The 11,463-nt window shown below is 48.9% G+C and overlaps 1 long non-coding RNA gene across 1 annotated transcript; it reads right to left on the bottom strand.

Moving 5' to 3' along the window:
• LOC110406637 lies at nt 2,735–11,192 on the bottom strand. The gene is made up of 3 exons (XR_002443537.1): nt 10,907–11,192; nt 8,464–8,572; nt 2,735–3,932 (listed from the first exon to the last, which is right to left on the bottom strand). It is a non-coding gene; the product is annotated as an uncharacterized LOC110406637 (long non-coding RNA).

Below are 11,463 nucleotides of genomic sequence, written 5' to 3'. Positions count from 1 at the left end.
TGGTGAAATTAGCAGGAAGACAACGCACACCAGAATCCAGGCAGGTATTCACCAATACGTTGTGATGTGGAATGGTTACTCAGATGTTTGCAGGAGCTTTCAGAGCCCTGTCTCCCGCACCCCTCTGCAAAACATGACCTGCCGCTGATCCCCTGCTATTTCCTCAGAGCCAGAGCTGCTCTTACAACCGATTGAAATTCTGCCACGGAGGAGAACGGCAAATGAATAAAAAGAGAAGAATAGTGGAGGGCGGAGAGGGACCCAGGATCTCACCTGATTGCAATTGTTGTCCCCAACACAGTACGGTGATTTCCCACCACTTATAATTTAAAGAAACTCCTAATGCAATTCCGCCGCTAAAGCTGGTACTTAATAACACAAAGACTCCCTGATGCCGTTAGCACAGCTGGACTGCCAGTTCTGAAATGTCAGCTTTCTTCCCTGTGCTGCAGAAGCTCTACTGTTAATTTTGACATCTGTTTTTTAGTGAGATGTATTTCTTGCCGAGCAAATGCACACTGACAAATCTGGGGCCCTCTGTGTATTTTGGTAAATTGCAATCCATTATGAATATATATCTTCCTATAATGAAATGTTAGCTTTACCGTTGTAATGCAAGCTGTCCAACTATCTGGTGGGAACATTTAACAACAATAATAATATTTTTCCTGAGGATAACACCACTACCTCATTTAGGCAGCCCTGGTGCACTCTCCTGGAGCAGTTTCCCCTGATATATTAACAGTTTAACGGCACACAGGTGAAAGCAGCTAGGTGATAGTTACATAAAACACTGCCCTGGCAGCTCAGAGCCTCCCTGCAGAGGAGGCAGAGCAGCACACATCTGCTGTAGTTCTTCCCTAGGACCTTGCTGATAGCCAACATTGTGTATCATAGCCATCCTATAAGGGCATAGATCTGCTGCTGTGCTACTCACCTCTGAATGCATTTTGAGGGCTGGGGGGGCAGTGATGGGTACAGCAAGCACATTATTCCTGCAGGAAAAAGGAAATCAGTTTACACCGCCTGGTATTATGGAGGGATTCATCATTACACTATTCCACAGCACAATGCCTTTCTGCTATTTAGTTGTGCTGCGTGCTTAAGGGCTTCTTCTTCGAGATGCAGAGCTCACAGCGGAAAGCCTTCGCTGGCACTGGGGATCTGGATCAGGCCCAGGAGTGGAAGAGAATATTGGATCCTAACTTTCCTATTTGAGCGTGATGTGCCCCCAGGCTTGCTGCTTGTCTTTGCAGAAGCGCTATCTGCTGTTTAGGCATGACAATATTTGTCAAGCATAATGCTCATTAGTCTGCTGCGTGGTCAGGCTAGCAGTGTATAAACACTCTGAAAGATCAGGTGGGGACTAAAGGTCTGCTCTTTGTAGTCAATTATAGCCATCAACATTAATGATGCCACCACGGAGAGCTATGCAGGAAGAGAAGTGCTTCTCCGAGGTGAGGCTTGACAGCATACCTGGGCTGTGAGGAGCTGGCGATGAAAACGTAGCGTGCACCTCCAGCCTGCATCTAACCCTCTCAGTGATTCATTTCAAGAACAGTCTAGTGGCTTTTTTCTTTAAAAAAAATGCCTGAATAAAAGACAAGCTTTCTAACCTCAAGTGCATTCTCATATATTCTTCAGAATCCACACTGTTGATGATACTTCAACCTGGTATTTAATCAAAAAGAGAAGAAGCAGCACAGGAGCTGAAAGTTTCCCGTCTCTGCCTTTGACGGTTCGTTTTCCCCACAAAGCCTGAGATTTCCCAGCAAAGCCAAGGTTTTTAATGGCATTTGCTTGGAGATAGTGCTTGTCCCACTTACTGCTGGGAAAAACAGTAAGCTCTCTCCCCCTTGGAGAATTTCATCATTTTAAAAATTATTTTAGAATTCTTAATAAAGTGGCGCTATAGGTTTCCAGACCTCTCTCAGAAAGGAAAGGGTAAGAAAAGATATAAAAAACCAAATCACTTGTATTGTTAGAAAAGCGGGAAGGCTCGGCGTGACTCAGAAACTGTTTCTCAAGGTGAAGGAAATCCCCGCTGCAAAGCTGACCGTGTGGGAGTCACCCCACGCAGCAGCACCCCACGTACAGGCAAGGGACGAGAGGAGGAGCACTGCCCTGTACTCTGTGCCACTGAAGGGCAAACTTCAGGAAAAGCCTCATCATCAAAGAAAGCAGAAATAGCACGCGATTCTGAAATCCTGGTGCAGTTCCCCATCCTGCTGGAGTGCTATAAATACAAGCGAGCATGAGACAGCAAGAGCGTGTCCTGAAACCCCAGTGAAATTTGTTGTCTGTGTCACTGCCCCTGGCAATGCCGTCCACATAGAACCATGGTAAGCATGGATACTCCCAATTAAAAACCAAACCCCAAAACGCGTTTTCCAACTCTTCCCTAAAGAGGAAGTTTCTTAAGCACATGCTTAATTTTAAGCAGAACCGTGAAGAATATGTATTTCAGTTTAGGAACCGATTTACTGCTTTGCTAAGGAGGAATACTTTGATCAGAGTCATCATTTGCTTAGCCTGTGGCCATTGATTTCAATTTAATTGGCATCCATCATCTTTGCAAATGCAGCAGAATAGAGCACTAATATTATAGTCTCTGACATATTCCATTCCTTTAATTGCATTTGCTGGCCAAAACAGGACCCTACATGTAAGGTTATTTATGCACTTGTCCACAGAGCGGATTGCACAGCAAACAGCAGCATTCAATGTTTGATGCATTCCCTAAAAAAAAAAAAAAAGCCACGTTCTCTCTAAGAGAGGTGCAGCTCAGTCAGTAATTCAAACTCTCAGCATCCATGAAATCCTGCAATCCATTTACGCCTGCTTTGTAGAAGTGATGTTTGCGTGGTGGTCTAAAGCCTTTTCTTTTTCTCTTTTCCTCTCCAGCATGTGCTCTTGTACTTACCAGGGCACTTACAGTATTATTTAGGTTGCTGCCTGCGATATTTTCAAGCTACTAGAAGACAGTTTCTTCGACATTTTCATAATGTTTTGAAATGCTGATGAGGATTTAGCATTAAAATTAATGGCAGCCAGCCGTGGTCTTTCAGATGTGAAAGACTGCACAGTATTTTCTGAGGAAAAAGAAGGGGGAGAAGAATGGAGATATAAATAGCCAGTCTTGCTTTTCTCCAGGCAGGATCCTTTTAATCATGTAAAATAGATTTTAAAGATTAAAGACTCTAGGCTCTGTTCTGCCTTTGCTCATGGCTCGTATCACAATTTTTTTGTATGTAATTTGAATGAAAAAGGACACACATGGTGTTCCCATTTGCATTACCCCAAACTGGAATTTCCCCCCGAAGGACGGAGCCCCTTCCTCTTCTGCAGTGAGGGGAGAGCCACGCACCCAAGAGGGACGCAGCACATTCCAGATCATCACCCTGCTTCTGGGGCCTGGACCTTCAAATTTCAGAGATTCAATACAGAGCCACGTCTTACAAGTAGAAAAAAAGAGACAGAAGAATTACTGGTCCAGCAGCTCAGTCTGTATATGTATGAGCTGCAGCCCCAGTTTCCATCCAGACATGAGAGCGCCGATGGAAATCCTGCTCTTACTGGGACGGGAGCGGCTGCGCTGCTGCGGGAGCGGACGGCGGCGGGCGGTGCCTGGGGCCTGCTCAGAGCTGCAGCGGGTTCTGCAGGAACAGCAGCAAACCATCCGCTTGCTGGGGCCTCTGCTGCGCCAGAGAGCAGGCAGCCCTCCTTGTGGGATCACCAGGAGCCATCAGTGCTGAGCTGGTATTCTTCCCGCTAGATATTCCTTCAGAATAGCAGGGAAGCAAAGGACGCTGTCGGACACAGGTACATCTTTCTGATACATCACCTTGAAACCCTCTGGCCAAAGCCGGGATTGGTTTCAGGTGGGCTTCATTTCCAAGGCTTTGCAGAGCAGAGTTTGCCATTCACGTGGCCTATGGGAATATATAAGGAAACGTAAGAGCAGAAAGGCAGCATTTGGATGTCAGCAACTGTCTTGGTTCTTAGCAGCAACTTTCCAGGGACAGCATGGCCTGAATGAAAATAAATGTGTGCATCCTTCCTACAAGAAAATAAAACACTTCTGTAATTGCAGCGACTCTGCCTTGACAGCCCCGGAAATGCAGCTGACAAAGCACAGTGTGGGCAGTGTCAGAGCAGCCTCCAACGTGTGTCTGCACCACTGTAAGCAGGGCTGAGGGCACTTTGCTCCCTCTCCTACTCCTGCCCTGGGCTGGCAGCAGCCGGTGTGCCCGGTCAGTTCCAGCTGCCGTGCTGCACGCACCCATCCACGCAGAGCTGACCCAGAACCGCTGCCCTCAGTGTGTGGATACCACACATCTCTACTCCCTCGCAGACTGCAGATCTGTTTCAAGGTCCTGACCCGAGTTTTTAAAGCCCTTAATAGGCGAGAGCCTAATGAACCTTGGAGGCAGCCTCTTTGTCTGCAATCCAAAGCAACAGCTGGGACTGCTCAGGGTGAGCAGGTCTGGCTGGGCTCGGGGTGAAGCCCTCCTTGCTCTCTGCACCCAAGCCTCTTGCTACACACATCCCAGCCCTGTCTTTTACCAACTGGGACACAGGCTCAGACTGGCACCCGCAGACCTGCCACGGCCTTCTTCACTACTGCCGCTACGAGAGATTGGTTAAACGCTGGCACAAGGCAAAGAGAAATGGAACTTTAGGAAGAGACACTTCTCCAGGCCTTTGCAGAAAACAGTCATGGAGACACCGTGCTTCCAGGAGTACAGAGAGAAGGGCTCTGTTCAAACTGCAGCAAAGCAGGGTTGGGAGAGAGCTTGCTAGGTGAGTGGCTCATCCCTGCTGGGCAACAGCAAGCAGAGCACAGGCACCAGAGCCCTGAGGGAAGGGCCCTGGAGCTGCTGGGACCCACGCAGCCTGCATTCAGGAGTCCTCACAGCGCGACCCTTCCTAGCAAGGTTTGGGCGAGGTCCTGGCAGGTAAAAGCAAAGGCAGCACTGTGCCCAGTGCTTTATCCTTGGTTAGGACCAGCACAACGTGCAGCTGTAAGAAGACATTCCCCCACCATGGATGCATTAATGCTCGCTAATTTGCTTATCAGCTTCTTCTCACTCCTCCACATGCAGCCTATGCTCTTCTACCATGCAGCTATGAATAGAACTGCAGAATTAGCCTGCACCATAACTCTGGCTTGAAAACTCATCCGCATCTCCTTGCCACACACCATTTAATACTCCAGTATCAACTTTTAAATAGCTGAAGCTGAGGAGCTGACAGAGGCAGCTCATTACTCCCACAGCTCTAGCACCCTCTTCCTGCTCCCTTCCTCCTCCTCGGCAGCCATCTTCCTTGCCCCCATCCCCACCCAGATGCTCCCTGCCATGTGCACAGCCGCAGCAGGGTGCACCTCCCTGGGTCCCACCCGGCACAGCTGAAGCCCTCATCCTGCTGAGCATCTCCTCCTGCTGCTTGTCACCTTCCATCATCAGCTGGTCACTGCATGTCCATTCAGACACGTTCATCAGCTACCACATCCTGCTCCACTGTAAGTGTGTGTTCCTTCAAAAGAATAAGCAGTAATGACTGCAGCCACACCTATACTGGAAATGCCTGTGCAGTGATCTGTAGGTACATTCACAAAGAAAACAAAAGCTGCAAAGACGTGAGCATCCATTGGCTTTGAACTTTGCTATCAGGTCCTTTTCTGGACCTGATGCTTTGAAGCTGTGAGCTGCCATCGCCCCCGAGGGACCTGAGCTTCCCCTCACACATAAGTAGAAATCAGGAGTCGCTCTATTGCGGAGAAGTGAATTATGCAGGTGTAACCTCGACATGACAGAGGGCTCATGGATGCCAGCAGAGACTGGAACAGGTGCCCTTTCATTTTTCACATGGTGATTTTTCATTTTCAGCCACTTGGTTTTGCACAGCTACACGAGCGCGTGCAGCCGCGATGCAGCAGGAGAGGAAGGCTGATATTTAGGGGAAATCGCACGCTTAGATCAATGCACGCTGCAGGTATTCAGCTGGAACCAAATGTGTTGGAAGCAATGTAAACCCCAGGGGGCTTGTTCACTAATCAATAAACACAAGGAATGTATGCCACTGAGTTATTGCTGGAGTGTTAATTGCAGCCGTACAAGATGTCTCTTTTGCATTGCTGAAGACAGACAACATCGCAAACTTTGTTTACACAAAATGGATACGATAGGAAAAATGCATTTATATTCCCTCTCTCCAGTATGTTTTCAACTTTAGGAAAATATATAACCTCATTAGAAGCTCTCAGGGATGTCTCATGAAGGAAACAAAGGAGTTCACGGTGGTTCCGGTCCCCCGGTTTACCACTAGTGACATTTAAGCAGTCACCTGGGGAAAAATCCCAATGGGAGCACTGACAACGCTTACCATTTCAAAAAGGTCAGGCCTTCGAGTCTTGCTTTGAATAGATGGTGCTGACCTTAAAAACCTTTCTGTCTCAATCTCCTTCCCTGTCAGTGGGATGACCTGATGATGAGATGCCAGCTAGGGCACACCCACCTGGGAAAGGCACGGGGCAGAGCATTCTTACTGCTCCATTCCTTCTTGGCCAATTGCAGGCGGCTCAGCTCAGCTGCAGCGGGTGCTGGGCAGCACAGGCACCAGTGTGGGACACCAGGCAGGGCACCGCTGCTCCCCAAAGTGACTGTGTTGAAAACAAATGGTGAAAATTGCAATAGCATCCCAACCCCTGGTGGGCAGGGCACTCTGTGTAGTGGTGGAAAAAGCTTGATTCACAACAATGAGCTTTAGCCAAAAAGAATCCAGAGCAGGAATTTGCATTGAACAGCTCTGCTTCAGTCTCTGGAGGAGATACAGATACAGAACCTGCAAAAACAAGTCTTACTCAACTCAAGTTTGCTTTTTGGGACCCTTCTTATGTTTCATTGGTTGTAGACACCTCCTAGAGAAACCAAGGGCAGGCAGATGGAGAAATAATATTTCCACACTGCAGCTGGAACACAGAGCCTCCATCCCGAGGTGCTCCTCACTCATTGCCTCAGCTTGTAGCACTCAGTGCTACTGTCATCCAAAATCTGGGAAGAGAACCCTCTGACCCCAGTGTGGTGTTCGAAAGCCAACATTCCTTTATTCCTCACGATACTTACCATGCCACTTGACAAACCAAATGCATGCCCTCAGAGTTCAAGTTTTACAGTTAAACAGTTAAGACAGACATATGCAATACATTGGTACCTTTTCCAATAACTCATTAATATATGTTAACATTCTTCTGGGCATGTGTTGTAGGGGCCTCTGGTGGTTGTAGGCCACTTACTTCCTCCTCATTTTTCCATCATCAGCTTCATCACAGTGACTTTTGGCTGACCTTTGGTTGTTTTCCCCAATTTGGCAGATTTCCATTGCTTGTTAGGCCGTAATGAGCAACTTTCTGTCTTAGTGCACTATAACCCTAAACAACATACGTGATATCCAAGGAAAAAGTCCTTGCACCTGGTGGATGCAAAGATAAAAGTCATCTATTGTGACTCCAGTTCTCCTGCGAAGCAGGATCGTTGAGGAAAGCAAGGCTGTTCACACATCAAGCAAAGCTAAAGCAGGGAGTTTTAGAACCAGCACTCATCGATCCCTTTTGCTAAACTAATATATTGATCCTTAAGCCGATATACTGGGCCCTATTGCTAAAGCAGCCGATGTCACTACACATGCACCTGGCAGCTGCAGCGAGGGCTGCCAGCCCCCACAGCAGGACGCAGCCCTCAGCCGCAGGCCGGGCCCGCAGCGCAGCCCTCGGAGCAGCACGCTGCCGCCCCACAGCCCACAGCGGCAATCCCAAGAGCTGCTGTGTGCTAGGGAATCAGTCCCTCGCTACTGCAGTCATGAAAATGCAATAAACATACCCTAGGATTCCATTTCTCGTCACTTTTTGATGCGGCACTGCAGTTTGTCAGTCTTTCTCGTCCCAGCTGGAACAGATGAATTGCTGATGCTTTTTAGGACCATTGGCATATGAGCACAATAGAAACATCACTCAGATATTGATGAGTCACACACACAAAATACTTCCAAAAACTGTGTTGCCATCGCAGCTAAACAAAGCGAACTAAATTAACATTTGCATGGAAGGAAAGGAGTTCATTTCCTCATATTCAGCACTTAACCGAACCTGTGGTAACACAGCAAGACTCGGCTGAAACTAAAACTGGCTGTGCTTCTCCTGAAAGTTTCATAGACCTCCACAGGCCGAACTCAGGTTTCAGGCTGGCAGCAAAGCCCGGAGCATCTCACAGGGTATGGGATTTCAGGACAGAAATTTCACACAGCTCTCGCAGCTACTGGGACAGCTTCCCCGGGTCACACCCCTACTGACCGCCAGATACCGGTCTCCCTTTGACTTATCATTGCCCCGCTACAAAGCAACAGACCGTGCACTATTTGTAAGGCGCAGCCCAGCGTATTGCAAAGCTCGTGGACGTTTCTTACCAGCCCCAATGGATCCGATCGGCTCCTTCGTGGGACATCTGCTCTCCAGAGGGAAGGAGAACTTCCAGAGGGAAGCAGTCTGCTGGAGCGTGGCATGGACCCGGATAACCTGCAGAGGTAGAAATCCTCACCGCGGCTGGAAATGTCACTGCCCCAGAGTCAAAAGCACAGAAAAAATGACCTCATTTAGGAGGCAAGAAAACAACAACCAGCACATCTAACAGCAAGGCAGCGCGCTGACACACTGACTAATAACAAAAGGAAGAGCCCTCTGTCTGGAGAGGGATTAAGCAGATGACTCATGAAGTGGATCTGCTTCTGTCATCTCTGACTCAACATGAAGCCAAAGCCCAAATACAACATGATCTGAGTGTGTTGGCCATAGGAGTGACAGCAGCAGAGGGATCAGCACCACCAGCCCCTTCCCAGCGCCACAGCCGTGCCAAGAGCCTGGCACCAGGGATCCTTCCATCGCAGCGCTGCAAGAATCCCCTTCCTGCCTCTGGCCTCTTCAGCTCCCTGCTATGCAATGACAAATCTGCAAACCCCAAAGCAGAGCAGACTTCTTCAAGTCCCCTGTTACTCTGATACACCAGCCTCCTTGTTTTGAGCCTGAAATAAGTCCACATTTGCTGCTGCTTAACCTCTTTACGAGGATTAACATTTAATGCACTTACAAATTGTCTGCAATACTATTTTTTTTTCCCTCAAAAACCCCTACTCCCCTAAGTTATAGTTCTTTCTTCAGCTTCGGAGCAGATGTCTGCACCTCTGGCTGGGTTTAATGGCACCATACACCAGCACTTGAGAGCACCTTTGGGCGCACAGATCAGCCACCTGCCCCCAGGGGCACGCTGCTGACTCGCAGTGTTCCTTCTGCAGCACTGCCAGGAGCCAGGAGCCCCAGCCACCGGCTGTTACTCCATGCACAAATACCTCTCCTTCTTCAAACAGGAACACCCCTTTGAGCTCCCGCTCATTGCAACTGCTGAAACCCAAACAGGATGGGTGTATTTGAGCAGCCCCCCCTGACACGCTGCATGAGAGTGCCTTTCCAATGGGCCGACCTCGCTCATGGAACCAGCGAGGGGGAGAACAGGACGTGGTCTTGAAACTAGAAGAAGAATAGAACGTTTATATACGTCTGGTGAGTTTCTGTTCCATTAGATTAGGAGCTGTGCCTTTAACATAACTAACATGTGGCAACCACAGGGTCACCACGGTGAGTAAATCTGTCCTGCAGGAGGAAGCAGAAATGCAGCGGGGTTTGCTTCAGCTGCGAGGAAAGCATGCAGCACCGTCAGCTCCGGCGGCAGCTGGGGGTGGCAGGGAGGAGAACTGAGAGTGCGGAGCTGAGAACAGAAGCATCACCGTGGTGGTGGGTGGGGAACCCAGCCAGCCGCCACTGCTGCTGCTGCTCCTGCTGAGCACAGCAGAGCAATGGAGCTGATAGTTCTTGCTCTTCTGGGAAACACTTGAGGTGGTCTTAAGCAAGATAAATACATATAGTAAGGGCAGTTAATCACAACGTGTCTGGGTTCACATACACTGAAATTTGCATGCAAAAACCACACAAGCGAGAGGGGCTGCAGTAAAGCTGGGCGGCTCTCACATTCCTCTGTTGTGGGGAGACCGCAGTTCTACAATCACAGAATCATAGAACAGCTTGGATTGGAAGGGACCTCGAGGATCATCGAGTTCCAAGCCCCAGATATTCCCACCAGCAACGCAGCTCCCTCGCTTCATTCCCCAGACAGCTCAGAAGTTAACAGATGTCCAAAATAAATCACCATCATTCCATCGGTTTGGGGAATAGAAGCTAGATGAAAAAAAAAAAAAAATCATGGCCTAATAAAGCATGGCAATTAAAGAACACTGGCACACTCTGGCCATTTCCAAAGAAATTAGGGTACCTTTCAGATCGCTGCACACCAGTTTGTATTTGAAATCAAAGGGCTGTATGTCATTGACATTCCCCTGAGCAATCTAAGTGACAGGGCTCTCCAAGGTGCAGTAATAGGATGTAAGTGAAGAAGTGGGTATTATTTTACCCGTGCTGTGATAATCGGAATGCACCACTGCCCAGCATCATAAACAGCAAAGCGAGAGGTATTAACAGCATTTCAAACCCCATGCACTGGGGGACTGCCTAAAGGGGGTGCGAGGGGAGCAGGAGGAAGGAGAAATCAGATCCCCGGCAATAATGTAAACATCTAAATATAAACATTCAAAGCTAAAGCAGAGAGAACATGACAGTGCTTAACATCTCAAGACTAGAGGGGAACTGTTAAAGCTTGCTTTTCACCTCTCCAATAAGGCAGCATTAGTGCCACAAAAATGTATTGCAAGCAGAGCACAGTTCTTAATGATCAGCAGCATTTTAAAGACGATCGTGGAGGTTTGCATGGAGACACTCTAATTAAGAGATGAAATCAAGGCTTACCGGTCACCACCTGTCTGCAGCAGGGAGGGAGCCTACCCCATGGCATCTCCTGCACAGAACGGCGCACACTGCACGAGTTCAGGAGAAGGAAACAAGAGCCAAAGGCCTGGCATGACGCACAGCCACCCGCAGCTCACACGTCGGTTTCCTCTTCTCCCCGGCCGGGTTTCCTGGACTCCCCCCGGTCCCACGGCCCCGAGCGGGGCAGCGGGGCTGGGAGCAGGAGCTGCCTTCTGTAGGGAAGGCTCAGCTCGCCCCACGCTGTGCCTGAACTGAAAAGGGCAAATAGATCGTTGGTAAGGCAGGAAAACAGGGAAAGGGATCATTACATGCAATTATTTTTAAGGACTGTTTTAGCATTCCTTTCAGTGTCAACCGCGTGAGTTAACACTACACAACCCAAAGAGTGCACAGAGGTTTCTCTTTCTGGCAAACGAGATTCTCACACAGATTTCCCAGGAGTCAGCTGCACCCCCCCACCTGTCTGCATCCACAGCGCCCACCCAGCACCATGCAGATGCTCCCCAGCACAGCACGCTGCTCCCTCCCCTCCCCCA

Source organism: Numida meleagris, chromosome 14 (genome assembly GCF_002078875.1).
Source record: "Numida meleagris isolate 19003 breed g44 Domestic line chromosome 14, NumMel1.0, whole genome shotgun sequence".
Taxonomy (NCBI): domain Eukaryota; kingdom Metazoa; phylum Chordata; class Aves; order Galliformes; family Numididae; genus Numida; species Numida meleagris.
This window is presented reverse-complemented; position numbering and strand designations above follow the sequence as displayed.